We start from the raw sequence: 22,655 nt of genomic DNA, 5'->3' as shown, positions 1-22,655 counted from the left end.
CCCACTGAAGGAAGCCTTTGGCCTTTGCTTATATGGGACAAGCACTTAATGCAGGAATCTCTCCTATATCTGGGAAACACAGAAGCTGGAATCCTGGGTATAAAATTGTTACTCAAGTCCAGTACACTCGAATTGACCAAATATAAGGGATGTGTTCCTAGAACTGTAAAAACTCAGTGTTTATTACACATTATATTTTGCAACCGCCAACTGACTACTAATAAGAATTACTCTTTTCAAGGTACTTTACCATCAAAGAGAAAAATTAACAGCTATTTTCACCTATGCTTTTCATGGCCTTATAGTAACCATGGTAAAGTAGGTGTTATTGGCTCAACTTTCTAGAAAAAGACATTTCTTAGAGAGGCAAAATAACTATCCAACATCACACAGCTTATGAAGTAGCAGACCTAAGACTCAAACACACACCTTTTTATTATAAATCTTACGATTTTATGCTACAATATATCAATTTACTGAACAAAAGCATAACTCGAAACAAACAGACACAATTAGAAACCAGCAACTATACCACAAAGTTCTGTCACAATCTCGAAGAGATATTCAAGAGGGAAATTTTACAATTTCTGTATTTGTCAAAACAGGCTTAACTAGGCTGAGGTTACAGAAAAACAGGCAAAAAAAAAAAAAAAAAAAACAACCACAACAAAAAAAAATGAGTGTCTAAGACTTACTACAGTAGGAGAATACTTTTTGCTCACTCCACAGTGTGATGCAGTTTGGACAGCACTCCTGGGCATCTCTCCTGCCCATGGCAACTCAAGGCCCAGGCTATTTCCACATTGGGGCCACGCCTTCTATGGCTGCAAGGTTGTCCTGACTCCATCTAGCCAGCAAATGTGACTGTGTAGAGCCATCTTGATGTGACTCCTGGCCCAGCCACGTGCCTTACTTTGGACAATGAGATGTTAACAAATGTGGAGCCAGCAAAGGCTTGAAAAAGCCCTGCATACCTGGCCTTGCTTCTCCTTGTACTCTATCCACCTAGACCAATGTTTTGTGAAATGAAAAATATTCTCCTTAACACCAGAACATTGTGTGCTGTAAGGAGAACAAATATGTCCATTAGTGATTGACTTCAGCTCTCTTTATTGTATGGGTTCATGAATGTGGACAAAGTATTTTGTGATCTTGATGGCTTTTGTACAAACATCAGTTGATGATGATGATATTTGGGTAGATGGTGGCAGCCACTAAAGAGTTTAAGGTAAGTGAGAGTTAGTTACTCTCCCACAACTTCACTGCCAAGCTATAATAAAACCAGGCCTTAAACCAAATTCCATCACACATGTGGATATTAATTTATAAAAGCAGTTCATAAAACTTGTCTATAAATTTGATGACATTCCAACTCTCTGTTCTTGTAGGTGCCCTGACCACTACTTGCATGTTAGTTCATTTCAGGGAGACATAAGATTCCAGAGATCTTTTCTTTCTGGAATTGGGCTCAGGTATCCTCTAAGACTAATGGCTGGACACAGCATCACTTAGCAACTGAGCCCTCTATTTACACTCATTGAATTCAAATTCCCAGTTCATGTATGAATGGGAATGACTCTAATGTATCTATAGTCTTTAGTTTTGCCCATTTCTGGCTTTCACCTTGCTTGTCAACAAGCCACTTGTTTTCACCAGTATTTCTCACATTCAGTTTACTAACTAGAAAAGCCACGATCAAGATAGAGGTTAGAAACAAGCTTGTGGCAGCTGCCCCTGCAGTCTGGAACTCTGTGATTAGTGCCAACCGAGCACCCATGGGATCTGCATTTTTTCTTATGATAATTGACTATCACTAGGGATAAAGCTGAAAATAACAAACACATAATATCACACTGAAAATGCTGATGCACTTTGACACATCTCATGGAGATGGTAATGCCATGCCACTTGGGAATTAGATCTTCATTTGTACTGTCTCCAAACATCATTCAGAGTTCTCCTTGGAGCTCTTTATCATATCACTAACTATTTTCATGATGACGTGTTCGATAACGTGGCATGGAAATACACATTCCACGCTTCACGCAGCCTCAAAATTCAAATTCAAAAAAGCCACTTCAGTTTTAGACATACCTCTGTAAGGTGTGGATGTTAGGCTGGATTGCTATGTAAAGAAAGGTTACAAGAATTGGGGGTACATTAATTTCCAGATATCTTGATAACCTGGCAGAGGTCCTAGCTGCAGAGTTAACTTCTTCCCTGGCAAGAAGGAAGGTATTTTATGAGACTGATTGGGTTGGATCTTGCTGTAGCTCATTGCCTGGGAGGAAACAGAAAGCTTTGTGTCTCTCAGGTATACTCCCTTCAACAGTCAAACTCCTTTTCTGACCCATGGAGATGTGGTAACTTGCAGCAGCGCTAAACTAGGATTATGACTCCCACGCTGACATTAGCAATTGATTGAAATGCGGTTTCAGGCTAGGACAGGAGGAAATAGCACAGAACAATACAGCCAAGTTCATTGTGCTAACTGAGCTGCAGCTCCCTGAGAACCAGGTGTGAGTTGAATAGAAAGGATATTATCGGCTCAAGCTTCCTCTGGGTAGGGTAGAAAGGAGAGCATGTGGTATATCTATCAACCTCACCTGACTCATAACTGTGATTTTCCCCTGTTTTTTCCTCAAATTCAGTCCTCTTCCCTCTCCTTTCTCTCTCTGTCTCTCACTGTCTCTTTCTGTCTCTCCCTCTCTCTCTCGCTTTACCTGTCTGATTGGCAGGTGTTCAGATTTCCATAGAAAAACATTGGGGAAATAGTGCTTCAGAATCCAAACAACTGTAGCTCTCACTTCAAAACACAAAGAAGGAAGAATTGACTCATAGGCAGTGCCGAAGCTGGGAAGTAGAAGGAAAAAGGAAAGAATGAAAAACTTTTGTGGGCTTGTTCTCTGCCAACCCAAATACAGACGCTTTACATTTGTTAATACATGTGTCTCACAGAATCCCTGGTTGTTAGGGATTAGTAACACAATTCAATAGGTGAAAAAAAAACTGAAGATCAAGGTGTTTAAGTAACTTACCTAGAGTGTTTAAGTAACTTGCCTGTCGCCCAGATGGTAAGTGATAGAAATGGGATTCAAGACCAAGTTCATTCATCCAACCAAGCGGCTCCATCATCCTCTTTCTTTTCATCACCTGCTCTCGTGACAGCAACTGTGCTTGATTTGCTTTATTCATTCAGCTAATATTTATTAAGCAAAAGTTATATGACAGACACTGCATGGGAGGGACTGAAGAGTTGCTGGTACATTTTCTATTAAACACTCATTTCCTTTCATTTTGCTTTGGAGAGCCTCCTTTCCTGAAACCCTGGTCCATGTGGATTGAGTGGGCCTAATATTCTTTTTTTTTTTTTCAATGAGTCTCCCTCTGTCACCCAGGCTGGAGTGAAGTGGCACCATCTTGGCTGAGTGGGCCTAATTTTGTCCTGTGGATCTGGAGGCAGTCAAGCCTTCCTGGCCACAGAAATTGGTTCAGTGATATGGATGTGAACCAATACATATCATTGACTGTTAGGCAAGGAACTTTTTCTCTGAAACTATTAGAAAAGAAAAGCATCTTTTGTTAGGGTAGCTAAGGTGATAGAGCTTAAACCTAGACTGCTGCTAGCCATCTTTCTGAAACATGGCAAGGGATTTCTTGAGAAAGAAGTACAGATGGGAAAAATGCAGAGCCAAGAGATGAGGAGAAAGCACCATTTGGGTGCCTTAATCCTGACTAACCTGAACCTGCGATTTGAATCCCTGAACTTTTCAGTTATAAGAGTTCATTTTTTTTTTTTTTTTAACTTAAGTTGGCTTCATGTCTTATTTCAAGAGAAGGGTGATGTCTGGCCATTATGCAAGGGTAATCAACACAGACTGGGTCTCTGATTTCACGAAGATTATAGTCTAGTAGGGAGATGGGCAGTAATAAACTACACATCAAAATGACTAGTATGAAGATTTGTAGGTGCCCTGAGGAAAGAGACATTGTCTCTTTATCTTTAAAAGTATATCACAAAACTTTTCCTGGGAGGGGAATCAGGAATTCTTTCCTGTAAAAATTACCAGATATGTGATGGATAAAAAGGATTTAAGTAGATCGAATTTGGATAAAATGTGGTTCAGATAGATAGAGGCAACAGATATGCAAAAGGAATAATTATGTATCCAATAAAATGAATTAATTTCAAGGTACTTGGTAGAATAGTATAAGAGGGGCCTGAATAGAGCCAAATTCTATATGACCCCATAGACTGTAGAAAAAAAATTGAAGCCTTATCTTAAGAGAAACCAGAAGCCATGGCAAGTTTTTCATCATGCTGACATAATCAGATTTGATTGTTGAAATGTAACCCCTACAGTGAGGATAGAGCAAAGGTAGCTATGGTGGATGTTGGAAAACCAGTTAGAAAGCTACTGCAGTGGTCTAGGAAACAGGGAATAGTACCTTGAACTGGGAAGGGGTGTCAGAAGCTCTGCACTTCAGGAGAGATAAAGTGGTTTGCGGGATATTTTAAAGGTGAATTTGGTAGGAAAGGAAGCAGAGAGAAGGGGAAGTAAGGGATTATTCTTAGCTATCCAGCTTGTGCAACTAGATAGAAGATGTCCTCTTTTAATGATATAGAGATCAACAGTAGAACAGGACATAGGCCACTGGTCAAAGGAATAAATTCAAGCTCAATCCTGTTGCGCTAGAAGTGCCTTTGAGATATGCAAGTGGAAATGTTGAACAGGCAGGTAAAATTTAGTGTCTGTGTTTGGAGCTTAGACAATAAGGTTTTAGATAGAGAAAAAAATATGGGAGGAACTGATGTCATGGATTGAAGCTAATTGAAGCTGTGGGTGTAAATGAAGTAGCTCGGGGAAAAAAAATATAGAGTAAGGATTGCTGTGAGTCTAGAGATGAGCCGTGTGATACTCTAGTATTTATCTGGTATTAAAAATAATTTTCATGAAGACATAAAATCATAACTTTTATAAACATGTAAATGAACATAAGTTAAAACTTTATTGACTCATTATTAATAATGGAACAAGGTAGATCTTACAACATGGTTTAATCTTCATACCGATCTACAGATTCAACACAATTCCAATTGAAATCTCAACTGGCTTTTTTATTTTTATTTTTTATTTTTAGAAATTGACAGACCCTAAAATTCATATGGAAATGTAGAGGACCCCAAATACACAAAACAATCTAACAAAACACAAAAGAATAATTTGAAGGACATACATTTTCCAATTTCAAATCTTACTACAAAGCTATAGTAACTAAGACACTGTGGTATTGACATGAGGATAGACATATGAATCAATAGAGCAGAATTGACAGACCAGAAATAAACTAACATTTATAGTTAACTGATTATCAACAAAGTAGGCAAGCAATTTGATGGAGAAATAAGAACCTTTTCAACAAATTATGATGGTACAACTGGATATCTACATGCAAAATAAGGAATTTGGGTACCTATCTTACAGTATATGCACAAATAACTCAAAGTGGATCACAGACCTAACTATAAGAGCTAAAACTATAAAACTATGAGAATAACACATAGGTATAAATTGTGAACTTAGATCAGATCGTGGTTTCTAATATATGACACCAAAGTGTCAATAGAAAAAATAGATAAACTAGACTTCATCAAAATCAAAAACATTTGTGTTTCAAACTACGCAGTTAATAAAGTGAAAGAGTATATAGTTTTGAAGTACATACTGATCAATCATGTATCTCATTAAGAACTTGTATCTAGAATATATAAATAACTCTTAAAACTAAATAACAAAAAGCCAAATAATTCAATTACAAAATGGGCAAAGGATTCAGAGAGTTCTCTGAAGAATATATACGAAGAGTTATTAAGCATATAAAAGAATGCTCAATATCATTAGTCATTAGTGAAATGCAAAATAAAACCACAGGAGATATTACTTCATACCCCTCAGGTTGGCTATAATAAAAAAGACAGACAATAGCAAGTGTTGGCATGGACATGGGAAACTGGCATCACCATACATTTCTGTGGGAAGGTAAAATGGTGCAATTGTACATACTGCATTTTGGCAGTTTTTTAAAATGTCAAATGTACAGTTACCATATGGGTTAGCAATTCCAAAATATATACCCAAGGAAAATAAGAACATATGTCATACAAACTCTTGTACACTCATGTTCATAGCAGCATTATTCATAATAACAAAAAGTAAAAACAATATAAATGTCTGCTAGTTGATAAATGAATAAATAAAATGTGGTTTTATATATACAATGAAATATAATTTAGCCATTAAAAAGTAGTGAATGATTTATACATGCTACAAAATGGATTGATCTCAAAAATATTATACTATAAAGGAAGCCAGTCAGAAAAAAACATATATGGCATGTATCCATTTATATAAATTGTCTACAATAGGCAAATCTGTGGAAACAGAAATTAGATTAGTGTTTGTCAAGGCCCCCAGGTGAGAGTTGGGGCAAGTGTTTGGTGAGCCGTGCTAATGGGTACAAAGTTTTTCTTGTGTTGGAAATTTAAAACACAAACAAACAAACAAAAACCTTGAACATATAAAAATATTGAATTGTACACTTGAAAAATGGGTGAATTTTATGGTATATAAATTTTATTCCACTAAAGCTATAGAAAATTAGTACAAATCAAAATAACAGACTATTGGTCAAGTATATTGAGTATACAAAAATGAAATTGCAATCTGTTCAAATCTGGCTTTTTCACAGGAAAGGGGTTTTTCATCCACATATAAAATGTATTTGCATGTGTACAGACAAGAATTAATTGTATTGCCTTTAGCTCTGTACAGCATAGAGAGTTATAAAATCGCTCTACACAAGATTATGAAATAGCTTAAAGCAATGAAAGGTTTAGGAGCCCCTCATAGAATCAGATAATTGAATCAGATAATTCAGGAGACAATGTTTTATTAGTTTGCTTTTCACTTTTATTGTGCTAAAATACCTATAACATAAATTTTATTATCTTAACCATTTTTAAGTATAAAGTTCAGTAATATTAAATATATTCCTATTATTATACAACCATCACCACCATCCATCTCCAGAATTCTGTTCATCTCACGAAACTCAAACTCCATACCCATCAACTCCCCATTCTCTTGTTCTTGCAGCCTTTGGTAATCACCATTCTACTTCCTGTCTCCATGATTTTGACTTCTCTAAGCACCTCATACAAGTAGAATCATACAACATTTGTCTTTTTGTGACTGGCTTATTTCACTTAGCACAATATTCTCAAGGTTCATCCATGTTGTAGTATACGTCAGGATTTCCCACCTTTTTAAGGCTGAATAACAGTCTATTTTATGTGGATACTATATTTTGCTTATCCATTCACCCATTGATAGACACTTGGGTTGCTTCCATTACCCAATGCCTTTCCACAAGGTTCTATTGGCTAAAGCAAGTCTCGTGAGCTGGCTAAAGAAAGGCCAGTTCATATTTAAAGGGGATGAAGAAATAGACTTTACCTGTTAATGAGAGGAGCTGCAAAGTCATGTTACAAGTTGTGTGGTTATATTGAGTGGAACAATTAGGGTTATTTTTGCAAATAATTGTCATAATATTCTGTTTTTCTTCTTAAACTACCTAGATTTGCAATGGCATATTGATTAATGTGCTCTGGTTGTTATTGTTAATGCCAATCCCTTGCACTAGATGAAAGCCACAAAAGCACCTAGACTATGCTGGTTTTTTCTTAAGTTGGATATTTGTTCCTAGCCTATTTTTTGGGGCATAAGAGGCACTAAGTGAATGATTAATTACCCCCTGGCTAATTCACTGGATTGATGCAAGCACTGGAAATAATATTGGCGAGGTGACCCAGACAGATTTTGCAATTGACTATCTGGTATCCACTGAGAAAAGGTATGGCTGATGACAGCTCAAATATATTTTTATATATGTATAACCAATTGCCAGTTAGGCCAGCACAACTGGAGATAATTCATAGACATATAAAATCATTTTAGAACATCTGTAAATCCTTTGGGAAAGAGGCTGAGGGCATGATGGTCCTGCCTATGCTGACAATATCAATCAGTTGTTAAAAAGATTATTAAAAATATACAGGCATGGACTACCCACTCTAAGATTTTGAGTTAACAGGTCTGGAATGGGGCCCTGGTATCCACATTCAAGACAGTTAAATGTTCCAGTTGCCTTTTCCTTCCTGCTCCCAGGAATAGTTCAGTGCAGTCCCTTATGGGTACCAGCACCAACGGGTCATAGTTCTGAGTATCAGCTCTACATGGCCACTTGGTTGCATTTCTGAGGAATCAGGAATAGTTAGAAAGCACCACCATCTCAAGTGTCTGGGTTGCAGCTTTGCAGGACTTTCCTGCAAAAAGTAGGACAGGTAGCTGTCCCTGTATTTACTCTGTTACATTAACGTTTCTGTTTAGCCTTTTCATACTTACCCAATTTCCTATGTTAAGTACATTCTGTTAAAACAGCTGGTATGGTTTTGGTTTTCCTGACCAAGCCTTGACTAATATACACATTAAACTTCAAATGCATTCATTTTTTTCCCTTGGAGTTGCCTGGCATAGTTTCCTGTACATGGTCCTCCTATTGAGGAAGGTGCTACATAGAATAAACCCTTGCCAGCATCACACCCTCACCCACACTGATTGTTTGGAAAACCCCACCCAGAATGATGTTGCTACACACCCTGGGGCCCAAAATATCCCTACCGACTTGAGGAACATGTTGTACACATATGACAATTCCAACAACAGACATCTGTTTTGAGATATTAGAGGCTAATCTATTTGGCCTGCACAGTTGGAGCCACATGCATGAAGGAGAGAAAAGCAATTTAGTCTCACTTATTAGCTGTGACTTGGCTGGAGAGTGAAGGGTCATTTAGGTCCCACTCTGTTGATTTCTGGAACAAAAGTAATTACACTGGCCAAAGCCAGGGAAATCTCACCCTCTATTTATAGCATGCTTGATTCCCCAATGACAGATGGAAGAAACTGAGTCTAAGCATGTATGTGATTCTACAATCTTCTTTTAAGATGCTACAATACTCTAATGGGCAAAAGTAGTATACGGTTACTTCCTGTACCAACAGATATTTCTTTGGGAGCTAACATGTAGTAAAGATATTGGGTCAAAAAACAGAACAGAAGTGGACAACTGAGATTTGTTTTCCAATTTTTGCATCCTTTTTTTTTTTTTTTTACATAAACATGAACTGTTTCAGCATCCTGATGCCTCAGTTCACCTACTTGCAAAACATCTCTCAACCACATACATTACCATATAGAACTCTTGAAAATCTAAGCAGGCCCAATATGAAGCATAATTATGTAAGAAAAATGAGTTCACTAAAGTCTCCATATCCCCCAAATCTATCCAATCCATTTGTATTATAGGATCTAGCTCAAATCCTATTTCCTTCAGGAAACCTTGCCAAATTCACAGCTAGAAGTAATATGTTCTTCTCCTCGATCCTCATAATACTGTAACTGTTTTGTTCAAAGGCATTAATTTATTTTTCCTTATTATATATTTAATGTTTATGTTTTATATCCTCTTCCAGAAAACAAGTTCCTTGAGGTTAATGGCATGGGGGAAAAACAGACTTTTGAGATCAGAACAAATAGAAAATATAAAAAGCAATATTAACAAGTGTGATTTATGAGTCCTGCTACGACATTACACACTTCGTCTAATTCTACCTTGGAAAGTTGTGATGAAAAATAAATGTCATTATTCCCATTTTATGTATGAGAAAATCAAGTCATGAAAAGTTAATTATTTTTTCCAAATTCACATAGCTGGTGAGAGGAAGAAGGAGTCAAAGCTGAGTATCTTGTCTCTAGAGGTCATGCGTTTGCCCACTGTGCAGTAATTCCCCTGGAATCGATGTCTAATAATGTGTATAGCCACCACAATGCCTCGCGCAATCCTTTGCACAAAGTAGGTGCTTCATAAATATTTACTATGTAAACTCTGAATTGAGACTTATTTTTGTATTTTACTATCAGATGACCAAGTAATTTGGCAAGAATGTAGTTGAGTAGAGAAGATGAAAGACTCGGACTCCAACCCTGATTTCGACACCAATTTCCTGTGAAAAACTGAATAGGTTCCTTAACTTTGCTCAGCCTTATTGTCCATGATTAACAGAGAGTAAATTTAACATGTGATCCACTATATAAAGTGAGTAGTAATATAATGGAAATAGTTGCCATTTACTGGAAGCCTACCGTGAGACAGGTATTCCAGTGGATACACATATGGCTCTTCCATGATTTACATACACGACCACTCATGAAGGGCTAATATTGCCATTCATCTTACACATGAAGTAACTTTGATGCAGACCGGGTAACTTACTAGTAAGGGTCACAATCAGAGTTATCCCCAAGTCTCCTGACACTCACTTGGGCAATTCTTATGCTATAAAATGTAACTATGTTTAGTGCACACAATAAGAAGGCTCTTTCAGAGATATTAAAACTCCAGATTGACCATTCAATATTTCAAGGTTGTCATATTTTAGAGGCCCCATAAGGGACTTTCAAGTCTCTCTGCAAATAGGAACCTCACTCTATTTTCCAGTTGTTTTTTCTTGTCTATAAAAGTTGGATTTCAAAAGTGATATCTTCATGTAACAGAGAATATAGTAACATAAGTAATGTGAATTCAAATTTTCAGTGAATTAGCCACATGGTTTGGCTTTAAAATTGGAGAAAACAAAGGAAATAATTTGTAGATACCCATTGGAAAATATGGACTCATATGACTAAGAGTTTAATACAGTACATAATATGACTGTGGTCTTCCTGTTAGTGTTTGGGATTGACCTTTGTACCTGTGGCCCATCAGTATGTCAATGTATCTGTATTTCCTTTTCTTTTCAACCTCAGTAAAGACTCAGCAATCTGGTTGACTGGGTTGTCATGAAATTAATAATGTATTAGGAAAAATTATTTTAATTTCTTAAATTTTTCTCAAGTTTATCAGTCCTGTTATCTTGGTCAAGTCACCTGAATTTTCTGTGGCCTCACAGTCTTCATTGTAAGGGAGAAAATTATACGTTTTATAGGAATATTATCAATACCAAATCGAAAAATATATGTTAAAATTCCATAAGCATAAAGCCCATTGTAACAATAAAGAAAAAGGGATGAGAATGACTGAATTTGGCATTAAGGCCTACTTTGTACTACTCTATGCAGTTACTTAGTCCTTATCCCTTTGAAGCAGGAGAAAACGCTTTACAAACTCAGTCATAAAATCAACACTGCTCAGAAGGTTGAAGGCTATGTAAGTGATTGGACTTTATTTGTTTGTTTTTGCCTGTGTATTAGTTACTATTGTTTTTTAACAAACCATACCAAAACTTAGTGGCTTAAAACAACAACCGTTTTTCTTGTTCAAGACTTTGTGGGGCAGCAATTAGAACTGAGCTCTGCTGAGCAGTTCTGCTAGTCACACCTGGAGTCGCTCATGTGGCTGCCGTTGGCTGCCAGATGATCTGAGATAAAGAATCTAGGGTCCAGTGTTTGGTGCTGACTAGACCTACGAGCCTAGTGAGTCTACGTTGGTGCTCCAACAGCCAGTCTGGCCTTTTTCACGTGGCAGCAGCATTCTAAGAGTATGAGCCCTGGATGCACACTTCTGCTTACAACATGTTACTTGCTGTTACATTGGCCAAAATATCAACAAGGTCAATCCCAGAATCATTATGAGAAAGGACCACACAAGGGCATGGACACAGAGAGTTGTGGTTCTATGGGGGTTATTCATGTAATGGTCTACCACAGGCATGTGATCCACAATTGTTTCAAGGCCTAGTCTTATTGTTTTAGAATTGAATTGTATTTATTTCTTCTTTTTTATGTATAAATTATCTATATATCCCATATCATATTTATATCTCATTTCATTTATATATATATGAAGAGAGAGAGAGCATCGTGTGTGTGTGTGTGTGTGTGTGTGTGTGAGACAGTTGAGACTCACTGGAGTTATTATGCATGTCCAAGTTTTCATAACCAGTGAGTCTGAGCAACCAAGAACAAAACTGAGGTCTTCTGACTGAAAACATCAAGTTTATATTTTGCATAGAAAGCTGATGATGAATACATAAATATAGAGTATTAGTTTCTTAAAGTACCACAAATTAGGTATCATGAAACATCAGAAATTTATTCTTTCACAATTCTGGAGGCTAGAAGTCTAAAATCAGGGTGTCACCAGGACCATGATCCCTCTGAAACCAGTAGGGGAATCCCTCCTTGCCTCTTGCTAGCTTGTAGCAATTTGCTAGAAATCTTTGACATTCCTTGACTTGTAGCTGCATAACTTCAGTCTCTGCTTTTGGTCACATGGCAATCTTTCTGTGTGTCTCCCTGTCTTCACATAACTGTCTTCTCATAAGAATGACCACACACTGGATTAGGAACTCACCCTACTCGGGTAGGACCAATCTTTATGAATTGCATCTACAATAAGCCTATTTCGACACAAAGTCACATATCTTTCAGTTGGGGGAGAAGGAACACAATTCAGTCCATAGCATATAGTAACCACAATGCTAGCAAGATTATAATTTTATTAGTAGCAGTTAAAATAATAATTACAATAACACGTATTGAGTGCATATTATGGGCCAGAAACTTTGTTAAGTAATTTATATGCAGTACCCTGCTTATTCCTCACAACAGCCTTATAAGTTAAGAACTATTATATTTGCATTGTATAAGAAATAAAACTCGAAATAAAAATATAATGGGATTAGCTAGAGTCACTAGCTAGTAAACAGCACAGCCAGGACTCAGTCTGAACCCATACTTGGACGACTATTGATGTTATTTATATAATTGCTTTATTTCTCCTGCTGTTCTTACCCTATGTAGAAGCTGAATATTTGGAAAAAGTGGTTCTGCATACTTTTTGGAGATAAATAATACTCTTAATTGTTAAGCTGATTTCTATTTTCTCCCACTACATCCGGTGGATGAGAACATCATCTTCACCATTACCACAATGTGACCCTTCATGCTGATGGAAAATCACAGATTCTTAGACTATTAACGTGAGAACATGGAGGTCTTGTTTTTGTCTAGCTGTAGAATATTTTGTGTGAAGGAAATCTTAAGCAGAAGCCAATTGATAAAGCTGAGAGAAAATAAGGAATTCTTTTTGAAATTCATTCAAAGTTTGTATTCTGAAGGTAACAGAACCAATTGGAACATGAAAGTTTTTATGCTTCTGAGCCCAGAAAAGTGAAATTTTTGTTAAAGGTTAAATGGCTGGCCAAAGTTTGAAGGCTGGTCCTCCTCTGTTCTGGACACCAAACTGATGCTCTATTTTCTTTGCTTGGAGCCTCTTCACCATAAATCGAAGGGCTGATGGGCCTTCTGAGTACTCCGGAAACTATTAGTTTTCCTCTAGGTCATAAAACAAATATTAGAAATAAGTGTTTACAATAATTCTTTCTCATCTTCAGGACCTTTCCCCCAATAAGGTATGTCTTTTTCACTCAAGAGTTTCTGCCAATATCCATATGTGTATTTTCAGAGACTTTCTCAGAGCTGTAAATCTGGCCTCTGCTTTTACCAATGATTCAAGAGTAACAAAATAACAAAGCACAAGGCTTGGAACTCTGCAACTCAGAATGCCCTATTATCTTTCCTTTGCAGAGCATCAGTTGTAAAGCAGTTATCATTTTGGAGTCTGCACATTTTTGCTGAAATAAACAGAGGCTTAGCAAAATTTCTGTCGCAAAAATCCACCCAAAGCATACTTCACAAAGTCTGTCAAGTGTGGGGTTTTATAGTGTGTATGAAACTTTAAATTAAGGGTTCAAGGTAAATATATAGACTAGGCTGTGGATCCAGTTCTGCATTCACCTTTCCTATAAGTTCATGCTGGAAAGAGAAGTAGAATGAGAAATTAGCAAAACTAAAAATACCAATGTTTTTGAATATGTAACAATAACATTTGAACAGTATATTAAACCGGTGTTTCTCTAAGTCTAATGGTATATGAATCACCTGGATATCTTGCTAAAATGCATTATCTGATTATCAGGTATGGGGTGAGTTCTCAGAATATGCATTTAAGCTCCCAGGCGATATTGATTTCTTGGTCTATAGAACCCATAGACTCCACTTTAAAGGGTAAGTTGGGAGATTATATTATTCTTCACAATGTGCTTCTCCTCTGTGGGATGAATTATCCTTTCCCCACCCTATGATATCAGGCTTGGTCATGCATGTTGTTTTGGCCATGAAATGGGCAGCAGTGATATGTGTAATTTCCTAACAAAGGCTTGGGAACCAACATATATCTTTTCATAATTTCTTTATTCTTCTGCAGTGGAACCAGTAATAGATGTATCTCAATCAGTCTGCACCTGTGAATAAAAACATCTAAAACAAACGCACAGCTCTGGATGAGGTAGAATGGGCTACAAATAGAAAACCTTTACTGATGTAGGACATTGAAATTTGGGGCTAGTCTGACTGATGATACCAGCCATGTAGTATGTTATATGTGATAGTACTGAATAAAAAAAAAAAACAAAAAAAAAACTACCATTTACATGACTGGAGATTTTAACCAAGATATTTAATTTTCCTAGACCTCAGGTATTCCATCTGCCAAATGGGAATAAAATCTTCTTGCCTGAAGGTAGAATGCTGGCCCTCTTGAACTTTATTTCTTCTCTGATATATGAAGCTGAATGCCTTATTGTTTCAAGATTCCTCCTAAGGAAAAAAAAAAAAAAAAAATTGCTTCGATTAGCAAAGGTGTCCAGTCTTCAGCAAAGCAAATGTCTAAGAAGTCATAGTTGTGAAGACTTGTCTGCAGCTTTCCACATCAACTGCCACATCCATCCATCAGTAAACAAACAAACAAAAAAACAGAACTAGTGAGACACACAGCCGTGAGCTATAGTCCTATAGAAAAACTAAATTATGCAACAGCTGCAGTAACCCCAGACATTGTTTGTGTCTTCTCCTTTTTTTCAGATATGTACAATTGGCAAGAAAGTATTCATGTCTGGCATTTCTTTTTCTCAGACTTTGGCCAAAGACGACAATTACCTGGAAAGAAGGGTAGCTGTGCTTGCTTCTAGCTGACCAATGCCAGAACAAATTTTTATAGGCACACTGAGAATATTACATTCCAGGGAGTATTTTCATAGAGCTCTTCTCAAAATGTTGTTCTCTAGTTCCTCCCAATACCTCATAGGTTGCCACACAAGGTAGATCAGCCTGACTGCCAATTTGAGCAACTGGCAATGCTTTGGTGGAAAACACCAAGCTAGTCTCTTCCCAGAGTAACATTTGATGGGGATTGAGTCAAATGGGCTATACTTTAGCTATATTGAATTTATTCTAGGTAAGCCTTCTCTTATTATAGAGTCTCAAAGGGGTTTGTTTTTTAATGCAATTTTCTTGCAAAATTAGGGCATTTGCCAAAATTATCATCGTGGAAATTTGGGGTTTCAGTTTCAAATTGACCAAATGGCTTTATATTCAGAAGGGATCCCACTGCTATGAATGTTAAAGGTACCTGGATATTTTTTTCATCACCTCATGTCTGCTGGAGACTATGCTTAACACTGGAATATGATCAATCAGAGACTGACTCCTACTTGGGACTGTGAATTGTAAGGATGTGATAGAATGGCACAGGGTCAGAAAGTCATTGTGATAGCCATCGTAGAGTTGGTAGTTCAGTTATATTGAACTGTGTGTCTGGGAATGGTGACTTAGCAGCACAGGGACAAATATATAGTGCAGCAGTGCAGGTAACTGCCCAGAGATGATGGTACAAACACCATGATGGTACAAGTGGTCCTTCCTGGACCACTTGTCAAGACCAGGTCTTGGCTAAGCCCTTGCTCTTCTTGATACCTCTTTAAGTCTCCTTTCCAGGGTTACTGAATGTTTTTGAGAATACATTGTTACATTTACTTCCTACTTAAGTTAAAAAAGATCATTTTTTGTTTTGCCACCAAGAGCTTTGACTGATGTTTCATTTCTAAAATTTTCATTTCATTTTTGATAATTTTAATTTTATGACTTCTCAAGAATTGTTCTCCACACTTTGCTCTTTTCTCAAAAGTCTCTTACTCATGTCTTGAAGTTTTATCAAAACCTCATTTAACACTGGGACAATAGGATCATGTTTACATTTTATTTGGTATGCTGAACACATAAATTTAATTCTGTTCAATGAATCTATTTAAAAAGTCTATGTATACCTATTGAAATCTCTCACGGCACCTGAGTTTTAAAATACTAATAGCATTTTAAGAAAATCATTCTAAAATATTTGGATGCCCATTTATATGCAAAAAAAATTTTTTTAATGGATCCTGACCTAAACTTATAACCTAAAACAATAAAAATTCTAGAAGAAAACATACAAAAATAGAAAAGTATGTGACTTCGGGATAAGCAAAGATTTCTTATATATTACACAAATGTGCAATCCAGAAAATAATAAATTAGACTCAATCCAAATTAAAAACCTTTGCTCTTCAAAAGACATTTTTAAAAAAATGAAAAACCAGGCCACGGACTAGGAGAACATATCTGCATAGTATATATCTGATAAAGTACTTATAGTCAGAATACAGAACTCTCAAAATTTAACAATAAAAAGTAAATAAAACAAAGAAATAATCCAATTTTTAAAAAATGGGCAAAAGATCTGAATATACACTCAACAAACAAGATGTATGGATGACCTAGTTACAAAAAATGCCAAGTATCATTAGCCATTAGGAATACAAATTAAAGCCACAAAGAACTAACAATACACATCTGTTAGAATAGCTAAAGTTGTCATCAACATGATCATCATCATCATCATCATTATTTTTCACATACATACATTCCCATGCATATGAACACTGCTGGTGGGAATGCAAAATGGTACAGCCCCTCTGGAAAGTAGTTTGGCAGTTTCCTACAAAGTTGACCGTACACTTTTTATATAATCAATCTGTCTTTTAGGTACTTACCCAAGAGAAATCAAAATCTATGTTCACAAAAATACCTATTTATACATGTTTATACTTTAAATCTTCAAAAACTGGAAACAGCACAAAAGTCTTTCAACTGGTGAACGTTTAACCAAACTGTGTTATATTTAACTAAATTGTGTCCTATCCCTACCATGGAATGCTACTCGATGATAAAAAAGGAATTATTAATATATGCAACAACACAGAGAATCACAGATGCAGTATGCTAAGTGAGCAAAGTCAGAACCAAAGGGCTACTTACTACATGAGTCCATTCTGGAAAAAGGAAAACTATAGAAACAGAAACTATCAGTGGTTACCAGGAGCTGGGTATGTGTATGGGGTGTTTTGTTTTGTTTTGACCTCAGATACTTAGCGTTTATTTGTGGTAAGAACACAAAACATCTACTATCTTGGCCGGGAACGGTGGCTCACGCCTGTAATCCCAGCACTCTGGGAGGCCGAGGCTGGCAGATCACGAGGTCAGGAGATAGAGACCCTCCTGGCTAACACGATGAAACCCTGTCTCTACTAAAAATACAAAAAAAAAAAATTAGCCGGGCGCGTTGGCAGGCGCCTGTAGTCCCAGCTACTCGGGAAGCTGAGTCAGGAGAATGGCGTGAACCCTGGACGTGAAGCTTGCAGTGAGCCGAGATTGTGCCACTGCGCTCCAGTATGGGTGACAGAGCGAGACTCTGTCTCAAACAAAAAAGAAATCTATTCTTATCAGGTTTCAACTACACAATACATTGTTATTAACTAAAATCATCATGTTGTGTGGGGTGTTTGGCTACAAAGGGAATATCTGGAGGTGATGAACTGCTCTACATCATGGAACTATCCCATTAAACAGACTAAATTTTACTCTATGTAAATTATATCTCAAATCGTGACTTTCAAAATGTTAACAGGAAATTATCTGTTCCCAAATGAAGTACTAGAGAATTTGCTCATTTAACAAACATTTATTGAGTGCCTACTGTGTGCCAAATCTGGCTCTAAGTGCTTAAAAACAGTGAACAAAATACACAAAAGAAACTCTGTCCTTGTGGAGCTTGCATTCCATCAGGAGAGGCAGTGAGTAATAAATGTGATAAATAAGTGAAGAACAGAAAACAGTGCTTCTACAGACATTACTGTATATGAGAAACTAGAAGGTATGTGAAAATACAGATCCCTGTGCTCCACTCTGGTGATGCTGATTCAGCAGGTCTAGGCTGGAGTCCCAGAGTTTGCATTTCTAACAAGCTCTCAGGTGATGCTGATGCTGCTGGTGAGGGAACTACAAATTGGGTAGTTCTGACATATGATGTTAGAATGTGGTGCCATAAATGAAAGAAAAACAATGACTAAAGGAACATTAGGCAAGAGATCTGGGAAGATGTAGATTTCAACTTTAAATAGTGGGCCTCATGGAGCAGCTGGCTTTTGGGCAGAGACATGGAGAAGAGGAGGGAGTTAGCTGTGTAGATATCTGGAGAAGACATTGCTAGCTAAATAAACAGCCAATGCCTACAAAGTATGTCAGGGGACATGTTTACTTTTTTCAAGGGCAGAAAAGAGGCCAGTGTGACAGGAATAGAAAGGGCGAGAAGGAGACTAATAAGAGAAGTGTTCAGAGGAATAATTATAGGAGGAGAGTAGGCAGAAGTTAAGGCCTTTCATTTTTGCTCCAACTGGAACATGAATCCACTGGAAGGTTTTGAACAGACAGTGACATCATTTGACTGATGACCTACAAGAACTATTTAGGCCATTTTGATGAGAGTAGATAAAAGTGGAAGCCATTCACTCACTCAAAAGGTTGTCTTAGAAACCTAAATGAGAGAATACTTTTGCATAAACCTGGTGGTCAATTGTGTATCTTCTTTGAAGAAATATCTGTTCAAGTCCTTTGTTCATTTTGGTTACTTGTGTCTTTTTCAAATGAGTTGTAGTAGTTCCTTATATATTTTGGATATTAAGCTCTTCTCACATATATGGTTTGCAGTTCTTTTCGCAGTTCTTTTCTATAGTTGCTTTTTCACTCTGTTGATTGTTTCCTTTGTTGTGCAGAAGCTTTTTCGTTTACTGTTGTCCCACTTGTCTATTTTTGCTTTTGTTGCCTGTGCTTTTGATGCCATATCAAAGAAATCATTGCCAAGACCAATACTAAGAAGATTTTCCCCTACATTTTTTTTCTAGGAGTTTTAGAATTACAAGTCTTACATTTAAGTCTTCATTCCATTTTGAGCTGATTTTCTGTAAAGTATAAGGGTCTAAGTTTTATTCTTTTGCTTGTGAATATCCAGTTTTCCCAGCACCATTTGTTAAAGAGACTATCCTTTCCTCATTGTGTACGTTTGGCACCCTTGTTGAAGATCAGTTGACCATATTAACGTGGGTTTATTTCTGGGCTTTCTATTTCATTTAATTGGTCTGTATGTCTGTCTTTATGCCAGTACTATACTGTTTTAATTACTGTAATTTTGTAATACATTTTGAAATTAGAAAATGTGAGGCATCTGGCTTTATTTTTCTTGTCCAAGATTAGTTTGGCTGTTCAGAGTCTTTTTATTTTATGCTCTTTTTTTGGGGGTGGATCGTTTCCTTTTTTTTCATAAGTTTTTTTGGGGAACAGATGGTGTTTGGTTACATGAGTTAAGTAAGTTCTTTAGTGGAGATTTGTGAGATTTTGGTGACAGGTTCACCAAAATCTCACAATGTACAGTATACACTATACACTGTACCCAATTTGTAGTCTTTTATCCCTTGCCCTCCTCCCACCCTTTCCCCAAGTCCCCAAGGTCCATCGTATCATTCTTATGCCTTTGCATCCTCACAGTTTAACTCTCACTTATGACTGACAACATACGATGTTTGATTTTTCATTTCCTAGTCACTTCACTTAGAATAATGGTCTTCAATTCCATCTATTTGTTGCAAATTCCATTATTTTGCTCCTTTTTATTGCTGAATAGTATTCCATGGTATATATATATGTGCGTATATGTATGTATATATATACACACACACATATATATATGTATACACAATCACAATTTCTTTATCCACTCATTGATTGATGGGTATCTGGGTGGGTTCCATATTTCTGCAATAGTGAATTGTGCTGCAATAAACATCACTAATCACCAGGGAAATGCAAATCCAAACTAAAATGAGATAGCACCTCACATATGTTAGTGTGGTTATTATTTAAAAAAAGATAACGAGTGTTGGCACTGATGCAGAGAAATCAGAACTCTTGTATACTGTTGATAGGAAGTAAATCAGTACAGCATTATAGAAGTCAGTAGGGAGGTTCCTCAAAAAGTTAAAAATAGAACTACCATATGATCTATCAATTCCACTCACTTCTGGGTATTTATCCAAAGTAATTGAAATCAGGATCTTGAAGAGATATCTGTACTCCCAGGTTCATTGCAGCATTATTCATAAAAACCAATATATAAATGTATATGAGTAGATAAATGGAAAGAAATACACACACACACACATGAATGTTATTCAGCTTTAAAAAAAAAAAAAGGAAATACTGCTATATGTAACAACATGAATGGACCTGGAGTATATTATGCTGAGTAAAATAAGCCTGTCACAGAAGGACGAATACTGCAGGATCCCACTCAGATGAGCCATCTAAAATAGTCAAACTCACAGAAACAGAATAGAATAGTGACTGCCTGGGGCTGGGGGGAAGGGAGAAATAGGGAGTTGTTCAATGGTTATAAAGCTTCAGTAATACAAGATGAACAGTTAGAGATCTACTGAACCACATAGTGCCTATAGTTAATAATACGGTATGGTACACTCAAAAATTTAAGAGAGTAGATCTCAAGTGTTCTTACCAACGCCATCCTCTCCCACCCAGCCCCCAGCATGCACACATGGAAGCAGGGAAAGCTTTTGGAGGTGATGGATGTGTTTATTACTTTGACTGTAGTGATGGTTTCGTGGGTTTGTGCATATGTTCAAACTCATCAAATTGTATAAATTAAATATATGCAGCATAGTATATATTAATTACACTTCAATGAAACTATTTCTTTAAAAAAGAACCCTGGATGAGAGAATATTGAGGCTTGAACCAGAGTGGTACAGGTGGCAGTGGTGAAAAGTGGTTAGATTTTAAGTCTAATTTTAAGATAAAGTCCATAGGGTTCCCTGATTGATTGGATACAAATTATAAAAAAAAGAGGGTCAAGTAAGACTTGAAAGTCATGGACTTGAGCAATATCCCTAGATATGATGGACCTAACACTTGAACAATTATTAAGCTTTTATTTGACTTACAATCTACCAGTCTTAGGTTTCTAAACGTTAAACTTGCTAAAATACTTTGGCTGGCAAATATCTTCCTTTCTTAACTCTGCATTAGTGGACAGAAGTTACATTTTTCCCAATAATAAGTGAGAAAAATATCAGAATTGAAAGCTGCTGAAAGTAAGATATATCTTATATGATGGACTTGGCCATAATAATCAAGGTATTCTTTATTGTTTTTATCACTCTCCTTATCATCTTGATCATCATCCTCATTGTATTTTAGATTTTAAAGGAATCTGGATATTAGGTTTCCAATGCAGTGATTTTCAGATGAGAACAGCCAATCTGATGCTCATTTCAGCTTGCAATACTATTTTTCATAAACTCCATTTCATAGATTTATTTTTCTCTCTTTGAGAAGATTAACTGGTATTTTATCATTTAAAAGCTGAAAATTACTTCTAAACATCTTTGCTGACAATTTTAAGGAAATAATACTATGTGACTAGCAAAGACCTAACTTTTTGAACGTTACACTTTCATGTCTCATTATCTCTATTTATTCAATGAGACACAAAGACAATTTTTTTATTAAAATACATATAAGGCACTATTGGAAACACAAGATGATTAAGATAATTTCCACTCACAAGGAGTTTGTAATCTAAATTCAAGAAAGTTATATAAGATAATTTTTAATATTTCAATTTCATAATGTTTTCACATTTGGAAGCCTAGTGCATCATATATTTTAATGCAATAAGATTTAGAGAAGATATTTTTAAGAATAATGAGTTTGCTGTAAGAGGAATATATATTTAGAATTAACAAATGTGCCACTGAAGTACTTAGAAGCATGTGTTACACGTATCTGACAATCATTAACCATTATCATTGTTTAAAATTATTTCCATTGTTACTATTATTACTACTACTGTCCTTACTAGTAATGTTTTTCCAAGTTCCATGTATTGGAAAAAAAAATGTTGATCTGGCAAGTAAATATGAAAGAGGGAAATCTAGATTTGAGCATAGGCAGAAAGGTATAAAATAGTAGGCTATGTGAACTCACAGAAGTATGTTCATTGAGGTAAAAGGAAGGTGTCAAATACTGTCTCTGATACTTATGAGGTATTCAACATTGTATAAGTTTCTTAACTTCTGTTGTGTCTCAAACAGAAAGGATTTCTTCAATTTGAAATAAATGAATGTTAGATAATAATTCAACGCCATAAGAAAATATAAAGTTTTCCAGTAACAGTAAACACATAAACAAATACAAAAGCTAGTATTATTGCTATGGTTTTTACTTGGCTTTTTAATTCTTTTATAGGAT

This window comes from Piliocolobus tephrosceles, chromosome 20 (genome assembly GCF_002776525.5).
Source record: "Piliocolobus tephrosceles isolate RC106 chromosome 20, ASM277652v3, whole genome shotgun sequence".
NCBI classification, from domain to species: domain Eukaryota; kingdom Metazoa; phylum Chordata; class Mammalia; order Primates; family Cercopithecidae; genus Piliocolobus; species Piliocolobus tephrosceles.
This window is presented reverse-complemented; position numbering follows the sequence as displayed.